At 37.6% G+C, this 18,288-nt stretch overlaps 1 pseudogene; it reads left to right on the plus strand.

Moving 5' to 3' along the window:
* Positions 1-8,915: 8,915 nt before the first annotated feature.
* LOC137254185 (uncharacterized) lies at positions 8,916-9,864 on the plus strand (annotated as a pseudogene).
* Positions 9,865-18,288: the final 8,424 nt, after the last annotated feature.

The raw sequence follows: 18,288 nt of genomic DNA on the forward strand, positions 1-18,288 counted from the left end.
CTACTTATCTCTAAACTGAAATTCAAATTTTTAGCATACGAATTGCATATTCGAACGCATCTTGTGAGTGGCTCATTGAAACCATAGTTGGTTGCATGAAAAGTTACATGAAAAGTTACATCCACAGTGTTTCTGCGTATAAAACCAATCATAGAAAAAGACTTCGACACCACATAGTCTACATGGTTGGAAAAGGTCAACCTAGAGTCGAAAATAACCCCTAGATCCTTAATAGTATCTTTACGGCACAATTTTTGTCCATTTAGTACATAGTCGCAAGTCACTGTCTTAGACTTTTTAGCAAACGTGATGACGCAACATTTACTAACATTTAGATGGAGATGATTTAATATACACCAATTAGAAAGATTATTTAGATCAGACTGAAGACTAGAACAGTCAATTGTATTTTGAATTTTTAGGAATAATTTAACATCATCCTCAAACATAAGACAATCCGCAGTTGAAAATTGATCAGGAAGGTCATTAATAAATAGTAAAAAGAGGAGAGGCCCAAGATGTGTACCTTGGGGGATACCTGACCACGCATGTATGTAAGTTTGAGATCTAGCGGATTCCATTTGGACGAAAAGTTTTCGTCCCATAAGAAAACTTGAGAAAAAATCTAGAAGATTTCCGTTAATGCCGAATGCTTTGAGTTTTTCCAAGAGAATGGAGTGGTCTACCTTGTCGAATGCCTTAGAAAAGTCAGTGTAAACTACATCTAACTGTGCTTGGCTCTCGAAGGCGTTAACTATTTTGTTTGTAATTAAGACCAGATTTGAGCAAGTTGATCTCGAGGGGACAAATCCGTGTTGATGTATAGAGATATATGATTGAACGTGATCGTACAGTTTAGCTTTGGCCACGTGATCGAAGATTTTTGCAAAATTACTTTGTTTCACAATGGGTCTATAGTTAGATACGTCATTTCGGTTACCCGATTTGTAGACTGGCAATATTGTGCAAAGCTTCCAAGAGTCTAAAAAGATACCTTTACTTAAGCACTTATTAAATAATTTAGCGATGGGAGTAGATATGATTGAGTTAAGTAGCCTGAAAAATATTGGGGGAAACCCTTCGTGATCAGCTTTTGAGCTGTTTTTTAGAATAGATATTGCGTTCGCAACATCCTGTGGCGAGACGCTAAAGCCATCAACTTGATCCAATGTCAAGGCATTTGGCGTTGCATAGTCACTAGGTGCATGAACTTCATACACTTTTTGAAAAAAATTTGCGAAGAGATTACAAGAATCAACTATGTTGTCGGATACAGTACCATCGTAGGACAGGGTAGTTGGAAACCCACAACTTTTTCGTTTCGTGTTGATGTATTGCCAAAAACTTTTAGGATTTTGTCTCAAGTTGGATTCAATTCTAAACATATGTTTCTTGTAGAGAAAATTATTCAAACAATCAAAGTCCTTTCTTAGACGGATGAAGACTGAATGATCGGCGTCTGAAGCCGTTGTTTTATACTTTTTGTAGGCTTTATTTTTTAAATTTTTGAGGTGACACAATCTGTGATTGAACCGAGGAGGCTTATTGTTGGACCTTAATTTATGTTTAGGAACAAAATTTGAAATCATAAGAGTAAAAATCTGGGTTATCTTGCTGTATAATAACTGTGGATCATCTAGGGAGTCTAGAAATGACCAGTCAACATTATTAAGATAATTACTAATTCCAGTAACATCTGCTTTATTATAGTTATATGACTTGGTATCATCAACGACGTTCTTATCGAATTCGTAGAATTGAAATTCTATGATTAGTGCTTTGTGATGAATACTATTATTTAATAATGGTGCAATGCATTCCTCACAAGAAGAATTCAAATCAGCAGAAATAAAAACTAGGTCTAAAAAGCGATTTAAATAATTAACAATAGAATTAATTTGATTTAAGTTATAAGATAATATATTGCTCACAAACAGTATATCGATATCTGATCTCAAATTGGATGGTGAGGTTAAATTATCAGTGGATATCCATTCAATATTACCTAAATTAAAGTCACCAAGGTAAATAAGTTCATCGAATTGAGTTAAATTATTGTATACCAAGATTAGGTTGGATAAATGCTTTTCATAAACATCAATAGTACTATTGGGAGGAATATAAGACAATACAATGAAAATACATTTTGATTTAGAAAATTTAACTTTAACACAGATCTGTTCAATCTTATTCCCATATGAGTTAAGATCCACAGCACTACTGCACAAGTCATTTCTAATAGCAATCAGCACTCCACCGCCACGCTCAAGCCCTGAACTTTCAGGACAACGATCCAAGCGATTTAGAAACATTATTGAAAGCCCCGGCAATGTCCAAGAAGACCTATAGAGCATATTCCTTATATTCCAGGGATTTCTCGATGCTTATTACCACCCTATGCAATGCGGTGTCTACCGACTTGCCTTTGGTATACGCATGCTGTGTTGTGGAGAGCAGCTTTTCAGCCGCGTTGGACTTTATGTACACATCTATCAGCCTCTCAAAGGTTTCGAGCAGAAATAATGTTAAGCTGATGGGTCTGTAGTGTTTGGGATACACGTGACCGATTTTCCCCGCCTTTGGTAGGAAAGCTACTCGAGCAGTTCTCCAAGAGTGCGGTACATGATTCAGCCTTATGCACCCATCCAATACCCGCTCCGTAATCGAAGTGTGAGTGATGTCTGCTGGCTCTTCTGAACCGTCTCCCGATGGGAAATGTGTGGCAAAAAGCACCTCAAGGGATTCCTCACTATTACGCGACCATTCCCCGCTCGCTTTCTTTATTAGTCCCTGGACTATGTCTCCACTTGCTAGGACTTTTCTCAACCGTGCTGTTTCGCTGGAGCACTCTGTGTCCGTACAGAAACTTTTCCATGAGATTCTCTTCGCCCTGGAAATTTCACGCTTGTAGATCCTCAGTAGATCCCCTTATTCGTCCCGACACGCTCCGCTTATTAGAAGACTCAGCTCACTGCTCCACCATGGCGGCTTTGCTATTCCTCTGAATCTTCTTAGAGGACAAGCTTTGATATACGCAGTCATAACCGCCCTTGTTAGGACTCCTCCAGTTCCTCCACATTGGCAATCTCTTTGGGTTGTTCCAGTTTTGTTTCTACCTCTTTCTGGAATTTAGTCCAGTTCGTTGACATAGGGTTTCTAAATGTTCCTCCCTTCTCTACCCTATTTAGGTGGATGCTGAAGCTGATATACGCATGGTCGGAGAAGGATGGTCTATCAAGAACCATCCAATCATATCTTGATATATCACGCTCGGAGCTCAATGTAATATCCAGAACATTGCTGGATGTTGGACCCCTATTGTTCTGCAAATTGGTGTGCAGGATGTAACAAAATAGAGATTCGCCTCTCTCGTTCGTATCTGCTCCTCCCCATGCATTGTGGTGCGCATTTCCATCTGCGGCTATGACCAACCGCCCTTTGCACCCTTCCTCCTGTACTAGCCTTTTGCACTCCATCAGTGGAACCTCCGCAGCATGGGCCATGAAGCAGGACACCCGGATAAATGCCTGCTTATTCTTTTGCTCAACGGCCACCACTACGAGGTCCTCAGTAGTGTAATTAGGCAGCATATATGAATGCAGCTGTTTCCTTGCCATTACTACAGCTCGCACCCGTCCTTCCGTTTGCGCTTAGTAAACGCCAAACCCGCGCGCGCTAAGTCCATAAACCTTTCCTCCCGATGGGAGCCACGGCTCCTGGATTAGCGCCCCGTCAAACGAACCCTCCTCAAGGGTTAGAAGGAGTTCGCTCGACGCCACTTTACTATGTTGGAGGTTTATTTGTAGGACTCGCAGCATCATTGGGCTGTTTTCCCCCTCCAGCAACTTCGTCGTGACGTCATCGTCCTCCCCTTGCCCTTTTGGTTTAGAGTATTCGAGGCCCCCTTCAGCCTCTCGTAACTGTTGTGCCGGGTGTTCCTCTGTGCAAGTCACAGCACCATTTGGCGGTTGGTCCTCTTCTAACACCTTCGTGATGACGTCGGCTACCTCCAATTGTCTTTTTAAACGGTTTTATTTAGCTTGAGTTGACAGGCTGCACGGCCGCATGCACGGCCGCACGGCCGTTGTGAACGAATCTTGTAATTGAAATTTAAGTAACTTCCCGATAAGCTACAAGCTTGAAACTTGGAATATAGTTCAGAACCCGATGACAATGCAATAATAAGAAAAAAATCGCCGCTAGGTGGCACAAGGATCGAGATATTCGCAAAATTCGCATTTGTGCTCCGATTTGGCTCATATTTGGAACACATAATACATGCAAGAATAGAAATCGACCTGTGAAAAAAAATCGCCGCAAGATGGCGCACGGATCGAGATATTCCCAAAATTCGCATTTGTGGTCCGATTTGGCTCATATTTGGAACAAATATTGCATACAGTCCAGTAGAAGTGACATCAAAATAGTTTGGAGTTGGAGGAGGAGGGACAAGCATACGTGGCGCAGAGTCGAGTAGAGTCTTTGGAAGGATTATGTATTGAGGACTTAGGTTGTAACAAATTGTCAGGAAAGAGTCCTTGTAATAATGAGTTACTAAATGAACTAAATAGAATGAAAAATAATAGGCAATTAAATAAAGACTAAAAACTTGAATTATTTAATTGTCTGATCAACGCCCTAGATTGATAAGGAGTGTGATGACTAGTACCTAGGACCTACCTAATTATTTTCTAGCTTTTCGTATTATTATTACTTCATGTAAGTATTGTTTTCAATAAAACCGTTTAACTTAAAATTTTTTTTTAATTATTTTATTTCTCTTAAGCTTTTGAGGTCTTTTTCGACTTCGCCAACCTCTAGCGTGTTAGGATTTTTATCCTCGGGACTTGTTTTTCTGAGTCGCATGTATATTTTTCCTGTACCAAAGAACATTTTGCCAAGCTGCGTGTACAATATGTCCTCCGTCTGCTTGTTTATTTGGAAGATGTAGAACTGACCTTCCTCCGTAGGCCGAGATACTGTAAGTACCTTCCAATCCTGTGTCGGTATGTTCGGATTCTGATTCTGCAGAAGTCGCAGTGTATCCTCTGACTTCATCACGAATGGTATCCATACCTTAACTTTTGGTACTGTGGGGATTTGCGCTTTATACACGACTTCAAACCGCGCGTTCGCGCCTTGCCTTTGGAGGTTTGGAACCACTTCCTCCAGCCACTGCAAACTCGCGATGTTGTCGCACCCTATCTTCTTCACACCATTATACCACCTCGCTATTGGGGCCCATGTGTTTTACAGCGTTGGGCCTACTTGCCTTGTCTATGCGACTGCCCTGCCTCGCGGCTCTGGGACTGGGTCTGCCATTCGACGCTTCTTCCTCCTCGTACCGGTTGCAGAACCGAGGGTTTCTCGCAGCAAACCTTTTGAACTGTCTTCGACCTACTTCTACCGCCTCATGGGCCCATTCCAAGCGCTCAATCTCCACTTCTGTTGGGTCGACCACTGCTCCCAAGCGTTGTACAATTCTTAGTGCTGCACGGTACTGCGAGAGAGCTCTTTTACTCCCCCTGCTCCGTACCCTTCTCCACTCTTCTACTCCGTTTTCATTTCTGTGCTTCTCCAACACGGAGTTCATTGAATCAGCACTACTCTCACTCCCCGAGTCCGACGCTTCGCTTAATGCGTATTTTTCGTCCTTGGCTTGCGACTCAGTCCTCCTCTTATCATCGTCCTTATTAAAATTAGGTAATGAGTCGTTCATCTTGGCCGTACGACCATCTGCCCGACAAGGCGGGCTCAGCGGTCCAGTATTATATACGGGGAGAGAACCGTCCACCACAGCAGCGCCCCTTACTGTGGTAAGGCCATCAATACTTCCCGAGCCCGGTATCGGGAAGGCTCCGTTTGAATACAGCCGAATTTATACCCTGGCTGCAAATCGTCCAATATGCACGGTCCGCATAACACCCTGGATTAGGGGGTTGGCAGTTCTTGGTCACCGACATTCCGCCGCCATACTATGAGGCGAAACGGCGTAGATGTCAGTCCAAAACAGCTCCGCCTCATTGTCGGGCGCTATGGAGTTCGGATAAGCCCTCACACCAACGACAAGGTGCCTACCCTAGTGAGGGACATATTTTCCTTATAGCAGAAAATATTTCTAGAAAAAATGGACGAGATCGGTTAAAGTCCACGCCCACTTTTATATAAAAGATTTTTAAAAGGGTCGTAGACGAAAATAATAAGCTATATCTTAACAAAAAAGAACTTCGTATCAATAAAATTTTACTTTCTAAATTGAATTATAACATTAAATTTGAAAACACAAAATTTTTTGAAAATAGTGTGGCACAGCCCCTTTTATGACTACCCAATTTTCTATGTTTCGGGAGCCATAACTCGAAGAAAAATTAACATATCGTAACGAAATTGTGTACACATATTTTCCTTATAGCAGAAAATATTTCTAGTAAAATAGGACGGGATTGGTTAAAGACGATGGCAACTTAGATATAAAACAAATTTAAAAGGGTCGTAGACTAGAACAATAAGCTATAACTTAGCAAAAAATAGTCTTGAATCAATGATATTTCACTTATCAAGTTGTACTGTAAGAAGAAATGGGGAGATATTTTTCTTTTAAACGGGCGGTGCCACGTGTTATGTAGAAAAGTAATTTATCTGAATTAAATTTACAATTGAAGCTCACGCTGAGTTTACACCCGAACTTAGACACCTTTACTTGTTTTAGTTATTTTTAAAATGCATTTACATATATTATTGAAAATAAAATGGGAATGCACACTTCAAAACCGTCGTAAGAAAATATGTATATGTGTATGTGTGTTTAGATACTACATGTAAAATATAAAAAACTTCGTATTCGAAAATAGAATTTAATAATTTCTAATAATAAAGGTTTTAATTTTGTACGACGAATGCATAGTTTTCGGAAAAATCACAGAGAATGATGTATTCATTTTCTGGTAAAGATTCTTTTTTGCTGCTTATAATCTTGTTTTGTCTTTTAACTATGTATGAATGCAACACTAATTTTTTTAACCCGGACTCTAATTTTTATAAGTATTTATCAACTGGGGATACCATTACTTGCAAAGTGGTTCTATCGACGTTCATCCATTGTCTGTAAGTTATTTCCTCAATGAAAATGAAGTTTTGGCCTCAAATTTGCAAATTTTGAAAAACTACACTTAGCCGTGGGGTGATTTTCCTTAAAAATTTGATGAATTTCGTGTGAATGCGTTCGTTATTAATTTTTTCCCGGCCATCACACGACTATTTTCATCGAGTTCATAAAATTGTGTTATTAAATCAATAACTTCTCTTTCTAATGACGGATGACTCTTGGGATTTGCTTCTGCCAGAATTCCTTTTTCCTCAGCAATTTTCTTAGCAACAGTTATCATAGAACTGTAGCAGATAAATGATGTTGAATTTTCCGATGAGGCCAGTCTTTGCAAATAGTTGTTTGCTCGATCACTGGTGGTAGCGAATGCGTCTTTAAGAGTTTGTAATATTTCGTTTCCATCATTTTCAGCGAAGCAAACGTTGTCATCACTGAATATGCCAAAAAATTTTCCTGAAATTGCTTCAGAAACATTCTGCATTTTTTCAGTTGAATACCGTTTTTGATGAACCTTTATTTTGAATTGGTGAAACTCCGATTATTTCTAAGTCTTTGTTGATTAAACTAGTTGCCTTGAACATTGCTTCTCTGTCTTTCTCCAATGATACAGATGTAGAACATTCCGTAGCGTAATTCACGTCGCTATCAGTTTCAGTGAGTACTTCGCTGAAATTAATATCGTCTGATTCTTTCATATGGAAAAACGAACAAATGTATGATAATTACCTAATATTTGACGAACTTAATAATATTGAAGTTAAAATATGGAAAACCATATGTGTACATGAGAGCAGCTGCCAATGTCTCACATATGAGTTCCATAAATAGATATATTGTTTCTAAATTTGTATATTCAATTATTATATGTGCAAGTATATACAAACCTCATTATCTTTGTTGATTTTAGATAGCTCAAGTCGGCATTTGTTGCAAATTTGTTGCTCCATCGCTTTTTTTGTAACAGGAATATCCAGCGTCAATAAGTGGTTTTGTTTTTACTTTTCTCAGAGTACCGTGGTTTTTGGTGTTTGGGTGCGGAGACAAATGAAATGGATTAAAACATTTACCTTTCGGCATTTTCCTAATAATATTTATTTAAAACTCGCAATAATAAAACAAGAACTTTTATGAATTAAGGAAATGAACGATGTTTCTTCATTGAAATAAAATTTAATTTTTACATCTACTTATACTAATTCTGAGATAAATAATAATTTCGTAAAACTAGATACCTGCTAAGTGATTAGTAGGTTTGTTTACAAGTACATATACATATGTATGTATGTTGTAGTTAAGTTGACCATGCGTGCAGACACAGGCAGGCGTTGGCTGTATACAATTTTAGCATGTACCTGCTGCTCGAGGTCAGGTCAGAAATGAGTTAATATCCTTTGAACCACAAAATTGTCCAACTTAAAATAAAAAAGGATTTTTAGATGAAAGTGACCCATAACGGGATACTGGAAAAACATGGCAACAAGCATTTATATTGAATTTTATAACCTGGCGTGGGGCCATGAAAAAACTATTGAATTGAAAATACTGTCGGAATATAACCCGGTTTTATGAGGATCTTTAGAATCCCTACCACAGAAATTATATATCTAAAAAAAAAAAAATTTCTTTTCAACTTTTCAAAATGAGTATTGTTCCAGTTGGTAGGTTTTTGTATTATTTTTTGTTCCAGTGTGTTAAATGTGATTTCTTATTAGATTGTGATGATGTCCCTTCCACCAGCAGTGGTGTGACACACGACGACTTCAGTAGTGGAAGAAATTCAAATATTCTGAAGGTATCAGAAGTAAATGAGATGTGGAATTTAGTCGCAATTTACGAAGAATGTACAATACGCGAGTCGTGCATTCTTTTCGCAGAAAAACTCGGTTTAGTTTTGACCTCGAAAAAGTGCAGACTGCATAAAACTCAAATGCAGGTATCATGCAAAGGAAACAACACAGTTGGAAGTTTCCGATGTCGGAAAGGGGTATGCCGGTCAAAGGCCTACATTTCGAGGGCAACGGGCACTTTTTTTGAAAACGCGAAAATTGATCTTGCACACATTTTTTATTTAATGTACGCGCACGCTTGTCATTAGCAGCAGTCTCAAGTCCGGAAGAAATATTTTTTCAAGGGCACAGTCCTTTCTAGTGCAACTATATGCGATTGGTACAACTACTGTCGTGAAGCAGTTGTACTATATCAAATATCGCAGCAGGAAGCTGTCCAGATCGAACGGATGCATATTCGGAAAACGGAAATATAACAAAGGTAATAAAAGTATATATATTACACGTAAATAGTTAACAATTTTTTTTTCAGGTCGAAGGGTCGAAGGACATTGTGTGTTGGGGATGGTGCAAGACGGTACCAACCATATACGGATAGAGGTGTGTCCGGGAAATATTCGATCCGCGGAGGTCCTCATACCACTCATAAAGAAGCACGTTATCGAAGGAAGTACGATACACACCGATTTTTGGAAAGCGTACGACTGTTTGGCTGAATATGGGTATGAGCATCGGAAGATGAACCACAGCGATCCGGACCACCCCTTTGTGGCGGAAGATGGCACGTATACTCAGCGGATTGAGTCGGAGTGACATGCGTTTAAACACTTTTTGGTGAAGGATAACACAAATAATTGTCATAATTTTTCAGATCTAATTTGTGAGTATTTATGGAAAAAAAAAATTAGCAAATATCACGAAGATTCATTCGTGAAATTAATTGAGGCAATTAAATATACGTACAGTCCGTAAAAATATATATTTTCCTTTTTCTTTATTAACTGAAAGGTGGCAAGGTAATATTTATATTTGTTTTTTCTTTGTTGATGTGGCAGCACATCTTTGTAATGTCATCAATAAAATATATAAAATAAAAAAAAATAAATGTAAGGCGCGATAACCTCCGAAGAGATCTAAGGCCGAGCTTCTCTTCCAACTTGCGTCGTGCTCCTCTTGATTTTTCCCTACAAATTGGCCGGACGGGACCTACATGTTTTATGCCGACTCCGAACGGCATCTGCAAGGCAGATGAGTTTTCACTGAGAGCTTTTCATGGCAGAAATACAATCGGAGCGCTTGCCAGACACTGCCTAGGGGCGACCCCGCTTAGAAAAATTTTCTTCTAATTGAAAAATCTTATTTCTAAAATTTTGATGTTGCTTTGCCCGGGAGTTGAACCCAGGGCATACGGTGTGATAGGCGGAGCACGCTACCATCACACCACGGTGGCCGCTACCATGGTACAATAACCAGGTAAAAGCATCAGAGTTGCATTTTACATGTTTTTTCATTCGAAGGTGGTCATAAAATGTCAAACGTTGTTTATGTTTACATTTTTTGTTTATTTACTTTTGATGTGAAAATTTATTAGGTAATTCTTTACTTTAGCTCACAACTACTAAAACTCGTCCAAAAATATCGGGAGAGGTGTCAAAAGACGCGCTTTGGACCCAGGACCACGAATCCGAAAACGGAAATTGAAAATTTTATTTCTTTCCAGATATATTTACAAAGTTGAAAATTTTCATGCGGCTGTTGTAATTTTGATGGTGTTGTGTACCCACAAAAAAACTGTGGGTAAAAGTGTTTTGCGCGGATATAGATTTGGTCTCCCATGGTAATTTTTTATAAGCGCGGCCGAAGGCCGCCAACGCAGAAAGGTGCTCTGCGCAAAATTACCATGGATCCCACCCCCGGTTTCGGAGGTACCCCCGGGTCTTTTTTTCGGTTTTTCGTTAGTATCTTTTCAACGAATTAAAATTTTTATTTTCCGCCTTCGGATTATTAATACTGATGTCAAGACGCGTCGTTTGACAGCTCTCTCGATATTTTTGGTAGCGTGTTAGCGGTCGACCCCTCAACTAGACTATTACCTGCCCAAAAATACTAAGGATTCCACCCCCGGTTTCGGAGCGCTCCGGTGCAATTTTTCAGTTTTTTGGGAATATTTTTTGACAGAAATAAAATTTTTAATTTTCGCTTTCGGATTCGTCGTCCTGAGTCCAAAACGCATTTTTTTGACACCTCTCCCGATATTTTTGCACGAGTTTTTGCAGTTGTGAGCTAAAGTAAAGAATTACCTCGCAAGATCAAGGAAGAGGAAAAATTGGGAAAAAGCTTGTGGCGTTAGCTTCCCTAAAATGGCTTAATTTTTTCGCTCCATTTTCAGGCCTGTGACCTTATTGTGAGAGCTCAGAGAGCTTTATTTACCGTCTTTGATGTAAATATGGTTTCCCGAATGTTGTAAGATAAAAAATATAATATAATTTTATCTATGACTTAGCTGTGCTAATCAAGAGTTTGTAAAAAACGGAAGTTGTCCCATCGTCCCCAACGGTCATTCCTACAATTATCTACCAAAATATCGGACAATACTTTCGCCGCTACAATGTGAAGGAAGGACGAAGGATAAATAATAAAGTCCCTTCTACATGTTCGCTTTTTTTTTAAGTGACACCGTTGGAGCGAAAGGTCAATACTTCGCACGGAACAGCTGCAGCACACAAACGGATATGCATGATGTACCACAAATAAGTCGTAAAACCCAGACGCAGTAACCTCCCCTACTTTCAGGGCCACCATTAGTTTACAAAGAGCGAAAATATACTATACAAGTATACGCAAAATGGCCCTTATGAGGGCCACCACTAGTCAACAAAGAGAAAAAAAAATGCTAAACAATTATACCTACGAAAAGCGACCATTATCAGGGCCACAAACAGTTTGCGAAGAGAAAATATTGCTAGACAATTATGTTTTACATGTATAGATTTACTTTTGGATTATTCATCATCCATATGATGACAAGAAAAAAACTGGAGTATAACCGATACTGGAGTTGAAAACGGAAATATTCGAAGCCGAACTTTTACCTTAGCAGGTACCGATACCCGATCCAACCTAAAGCCGAAATTGCTACAAAAGCCTCCTGGCTAGAGTCAGAAGGAAAACCCGGAACGGTAATTGAAGTCAGTACTACAACCGAACTAGTATCCCAAAATTAAACCGAAAGCAAAATCGGCTCCGAACAGAGGAGGCAAAAGAAAAACTGGATCAAAACAACCATGCAATGGCGCTGAACACGAAAGTTCTGTGGCACAGCGAATTATTTGAAATTTTCAACACACCCGTGCTTTTTTTAATTAAAAAAGATTACATCTAAAGACATGGAGTACATATCCTTCAAGAAATCTGCACCTCAAATACCGACACGACGAGTTTCCAACGTTAAACGTTATTATATATATATGTATCTTCGATATTTATTAGGTTACTAAATTACTTAATTTTTACTTTACAAAATACATGAAATTTTAAAATAAATCAGTACTTATTCATGAACATACTATTAACTCAGCATTTTATATACAATCTCATCCTAAATTTTCAACATCTCTTGGAGACAGTAACGTTAGTATTCATACATACATGTATTGAAAATAAGGTCCACTACAAAAAACATTTAGCAATAGCATTTCCCAATATAATTTTAATACTACAAAATAACGACCTTAGGCAGATAAAGTACGAACAATATAATTCCTAAAAAGTTGTATCACACTTTACATTAAACTGCTTTGGAATATAAATACATACACTAAAAGATGCGTACAATACAAAACGGTCCCTTATTTATATTTCATAACCAAAATTAATGTTGCGACCATTGGATATTTTTCAAATCAATTGGTTCTAGAACCATCTCCCATAATGGAGACATTTCACGTAAACGTTCGACATGTTTGATACAGGTATCGGTAATATAATCAACATCTTCAATGGTGGTAAAACAACCAATACCAAATCTATAAAAATTTAACAATAAATTACTTTCAAATTAACTAAACAATTCAGGACGGTAAACTCGTATACCTTACTGAACTATGTGCCAAATCCTCATCAGTTCCAATCGCACGTAGGTTCCAGTGATGCAGAAGTACATGCTGAGGCACTAGACAACGCCACATCTTTTAAGGCCATAAGTAATGATAAATTTAATAAACCACTATACCTTTGCTCTGGATCACCATTACATATACCATTTGATAATCTTGAAGTGATGCGATTCGACAGAAAATCTATAAATTTCTTATCACATTCCATTTCTTTGAGTGCAAGATAACATGCAGCACCAAATCCAATAACAATAATCCGAAGGGGGAAAAGAAAAAATTTAGCTCGTTCAAAAGATATTTCCAAAAAACCGAAAAATGACCCCGGAGTGCTTCGAGACCGGGGTGGGATCCATAGTATTTTTGCGCTGATGGCCTTCGGCCGCGCTTATAAAAATTAATCTGGGTGGGTCCAACACCGGTTTGGAGACCAAAACTATATCTGCGCAAAACACTTATGTCCACAATTTTTTTTTGTGGGTACAAATATCATCAACATTACAACGCGCACATGAGAATGTTCAACTTCTTTTGCAAATAACTCTTGTCCAACACAAAATAATTTACCTCCGCCTTCTGATTATTGTTTTCGAGGTCAATGCGCGTCTTTTAACACCTCTCTCGATATTTATGGACGCATATTATCAGTGTCATGCTGTCGTATAGAATTACCAACAGTTGATGCGCTGAAAACGTTGAAGAAGTGATTCAGCTGCTATATGTAAATAAATAATAACAATAAATTAAATATATCATTTAAAAATCAGCTAATTACCTTTATTTTCCATTAAAAATACCTTTTTCCTCCAGCTTCATCAGCAAACCAATTTTTTTCTTTTGGCTTTGTTGACGAAAATTACATGTGACATTTTTATTCTTCCATCACTTTTGACAGAGGAAACTGAAAGAAGGATTGACAGTTTATGTACAATCGGCAACAACAAAATACATCGGAGGGTTGCATTTTCGCTAATGCTTCTACCTGGTAATTTTACCATGGTTGCTACAAAGGCGCGATTGATTTAATAAAAACATTTATATTAAGTAAAAACAATGCAAGAATTATATGTGAAACTCTCAATTCGCTCTTAAGTTCCACATATACTCTGTTAATATGAGTACCCAAATCACCTACCCAGATTGCGCATTCATGAGTTCAAAGTTGCTTCGTTCTGCGCATCTACGTCACAGTTGACTGTTTGAGCGAATGAAAAAAAGAGAGCAAAAACAAGAGCTAAAAGAAAATGACGTAAGAATTGCCCATAAAAAAGAGCTGGTCTAATGTTTACATGCGCAATGCGCAATCTTCTTGTGTGCTTTGTGATATGAGTGAATAGGGTGAGTTGAAATTTTCTTTGTATGCACTATAAATGTTGACAATTTTCTGGGGTAGGTGTAACTCTATTAAGGCTTTACCATTTACTTAGGCAACAATTTATTTCAGAAAAGAAAACGCTATAAGTAAAATTTTAAAAACGTTTATATATCGTTTGTTCAAGCTAATTCACTTTAAATTATTTTTAAAAACGTTTAAAGAAATTCTTCTTGGGATGTATGTATAAGTACATGTTTATACATGTACTAGCAGACCCGGCAGACATTGTTCTGCCCTATATTTGGTCTATCTGCATACATTTTAATAAGCTTTTTCCTTCTAACTCTGCCCTACCTCTCTACACTTTTTCCTAATATTTTTATTCACTCATCCCTCGGTCTTTTTGGCTTCATCTATCTCCATCTTCGTCTCATTCTATCTCTTTCTCAGTGTCCTTCTCTCTTTTCTCTTTTCTCAATTTTTCTCATTCTTCTTCATCTCTTATTTTCAGTCCAGAGGGTGTTATGTATTTTGTTCCAGTCCCATTCCGAGTCTCAGTCCCACTCCAAGTCTTAGTCTGAGTCCCAGTCCTAGTCCTAATCCCAGTCCCAGTCCATCTCTGGTATACTTCCCGGAAAAAAACATCGTAAATATTAATATATGCAAATTTATATACGAAATTTCAGGCAAATCGAATAGGAAGTATGTAAATAGGTATGTGGGTATTATTAATTCTTGCCTTTATTTCGGCTTCGCATGCATATTTATCAGTTTTTCCAGGTTGATGCGACTAAATCGAATATCACAATGAACTTGAGCTCTCAGTAACAGCTTTCATTTGATATACACACACATTCTAGGGCAGCGATTTACCTTAGCAGGTACCGATACCCGATCCAACCTAAAGCCGAAATTGCTACAAAAGCCTCCTGGCTAGAGTCAGAAGGAAAACCCGGAACGGTAATTGAAGTCAGTACTACAACCGAACTAGTATCCAAAAATTAAACCGAAAGCAAAATCGGCTCCGAACAGAGGAGGCAAAAGAAAAATTGGATCAAAACAACCATGCAATGGCGCTGAACACGAAAGTTCTGTGGCACAGCGAATTATTTGAAATTTTCAACACACCCGTGCTTTTTTTAATTAAAAAAGATTACATCTAAAGACATGGAGTACATATCCTTCAAGAAATCTGCACCTCAAATACCAACACGACGAGTTTCCAACGTTAAACGTTATTATATATATATGTATGTATCTTCGATATTTATTAGGTTACTAAATTACTTAATTTTTACTTTACAAAATACATGAAATTTTAAAATAAATCAGTACTTATTCATGAACATACTATTAACTCAGCATTTTATATACAATCTCATCCTAAATTTTCAACATCTCTTGGAGACAGTAACGTTAGTATTCATACATACATGTATTGAAAATAAGGTCCACTACAAAAAACATTTAGCAATAGCATTTCCCAATATAATTTTAATACTACAAAATAACGACCTTAGGCAGATAAAGTACGAACAATATAATTCCTAAAAAGTTGTATCACACTTTACATTAAACTGCTTTGGAATATAAATACATACACTAAAAGATGCGTACAATACAAAACGGTCCCTTATTTATATTTCATAAACAAAATTAATGTTGCGACCATTGGATATTTTTCAAATCAATTGGTTCTAGAACCATCTCCCATAATGAAGACATTTCACGTAAACGTTCGACATGTTTGATACAGGTATCGGTAATATAATCAACATCTTCAATGGTGGTAAAACAACCAATACCAAATCTATAAAAATTTAACAATAAATTACTTTCAAATTAACTAAACAATTCAGGACGGTAAACTCGTATACCTTATTGAACTATGTGCCAAATCCTCATCAGTTCCAATCGCACGTAGGTTCCAGTGATGCAGAAGTACATGCTGAGGCACTAGACAACGCCACATCTTTTAAGGCCATAAGTAATGATAAATTTAATAAACCACTATACCTTTGCTCTGGATCACCATTACATATACCATGTGATAATCTTGAAGTGATGCGATCATATAAACGATTCGACAGAAAATCTATAAATTTCTTATCACATTCCATTTCTTTGAGTGCAAGATAACATGCAGCACCAAATCCAATAACAATAATCCGAAGGGGGAAAAGAAAAAATTTAGCTCATTCAAAAGATATTTCCAAAAAACCGAAAAATGACCCCGGAGTGCTTCGAGACCGGGGTGGGATCCATAGTATTTTTGCGCTGGTGGCCTTCGGCCGCGCTTATAAAAATTAATCTGGGTGGGTCTAACACCGGTTGGGAGACCAAAACTATATCTGCGCAAAACACTTATGTCCACAATTTTTTTTGTGGGTACAAATATCATCAACATTACAACGCGCACATGAAAATTTTCAACTTCTTTTGCAAATATCTCTTGTCCAACACAAAATAATTTACTTCCGCCTTCTGATTATTGTTTTCGAGGTCAATGCGCGTCTTTTAACACCTCTCTCGATATTTATGGACGCATATTATCAGTGTCATGCTGTCGTATAGAATTACCAACAGTTGATGCGCTGAAAACGTTCAAGAAGTGATTCAGCTGCTATATGTAAATAAATAATAACAATAAATTAAATATATCATTTAAAAATCAGCTAATTACCTTTATTTTCCATTAAAAATACCTTTTTCCTCCAGCTTCATCAGCAAACCAATTTTTTTCTTTTGGTTTTGTTGACGAAAATTACATGTGACATTTTTATTCTTCCATCACTTTTGACAGAGGAAACTGAAAGAAGGATTGACAGTTTATGTACAATCGGCAACAACAAAATACACCGGAGGGTTGCATTTTCGCTAATGATTCTACCTGGTAATTTTACCATGGTTGCTACAAAGGCGCGATTGATTTAATAAAAACATTTATATTAAGTAAAAACAATGCAAGAATTATATGTGAAACTCTCAATTCGCTCTTAAGTTCCACATATACTCTGTTAATATGAGTACACAAATCACCTACCCAGATTGCGCCTTCACGAGTTCAAAATTGCTTCGTTCTGCTCATCTACGTCACAGTTGACTGTTTGAGCGAATGAAAAAAAGAGAGAAAAAACAAGAGCTAAAAGCAAATGACGTAAGAATTGCCCATAAAAAAGAGCTGGTCTAATGTTTACATGCGCAATGCGCAATCTTCTTGTGTGCTTTGTGATATGAGTGAATATGGTGAGTTGAAATGTTCTTTGTATGCACTATAAATGTTGACAATTTTCTGGGGTAGGTGTAACTCTATTAAGGCTTTACCATTTACTTAGGCAACAATTTATTTCAGAAAAGAAAACGCTATAAGTAAAATTTTAAAAACGTTTATATATCGTTTGTTCAAGCTAATTCACTTTAAATTATTTTTAAAAACGTTTAAAGAAATGCTTCTTGGGATGTATGTATAAGTACATGTTTATACATGTACTAGCAGACCCGGCAGACATTGTTCTGCCCTATATTTGGTCTATCTGCATACATTTTAATAAGCTTTTTCCGTCTAACTCTGCCCTACCCCTCTACACTTTTTCCTAATATTTTTATTCACTCCTCCCTCGGTCTTTTTGGCTTCATCTATCTCCATCTTCGTCTCATTCTATCTCTTTCTCAGTGTCCTTCTCTCTTTTCTCTTCTCTCAATTTTTCTCATTCTTCTTCATCTCTTATTTCCAGTCCAGAGGGTGTTATGTATTTTGTTCCAGTCACATTCCGAGTCTCAGTCCCACTCCAAGTCTTAGTCTCAGTCCCAGTCCTAGTCCTAATCCCAGTCCCAGTCCGTCTCTGGTATACTTCCCGGAAAAAAGCATCGTAAATATTAATATATGCAAATTTATATACGAAATTTCAGGCAAATCGAATAGGAAGTATGTAAATAGGTATGTGGGTATTATTAATTCTTGTCTTTATT

The sequence above is a fragment of the Eurosta solidaginis genome, chromosome 5 (genome assembly GCF_040869045.1).
Source record: "Eurosta solidaginis isolate ZX-2024a chromosome 5, ASM4086904v1, whole genome shotgun sequence".
NCBI lineage: Eukaryota > Metazoa > Arthropoda > Insecta > Diptera > Tephritidae > Eurosta > Eurosta solidaginis.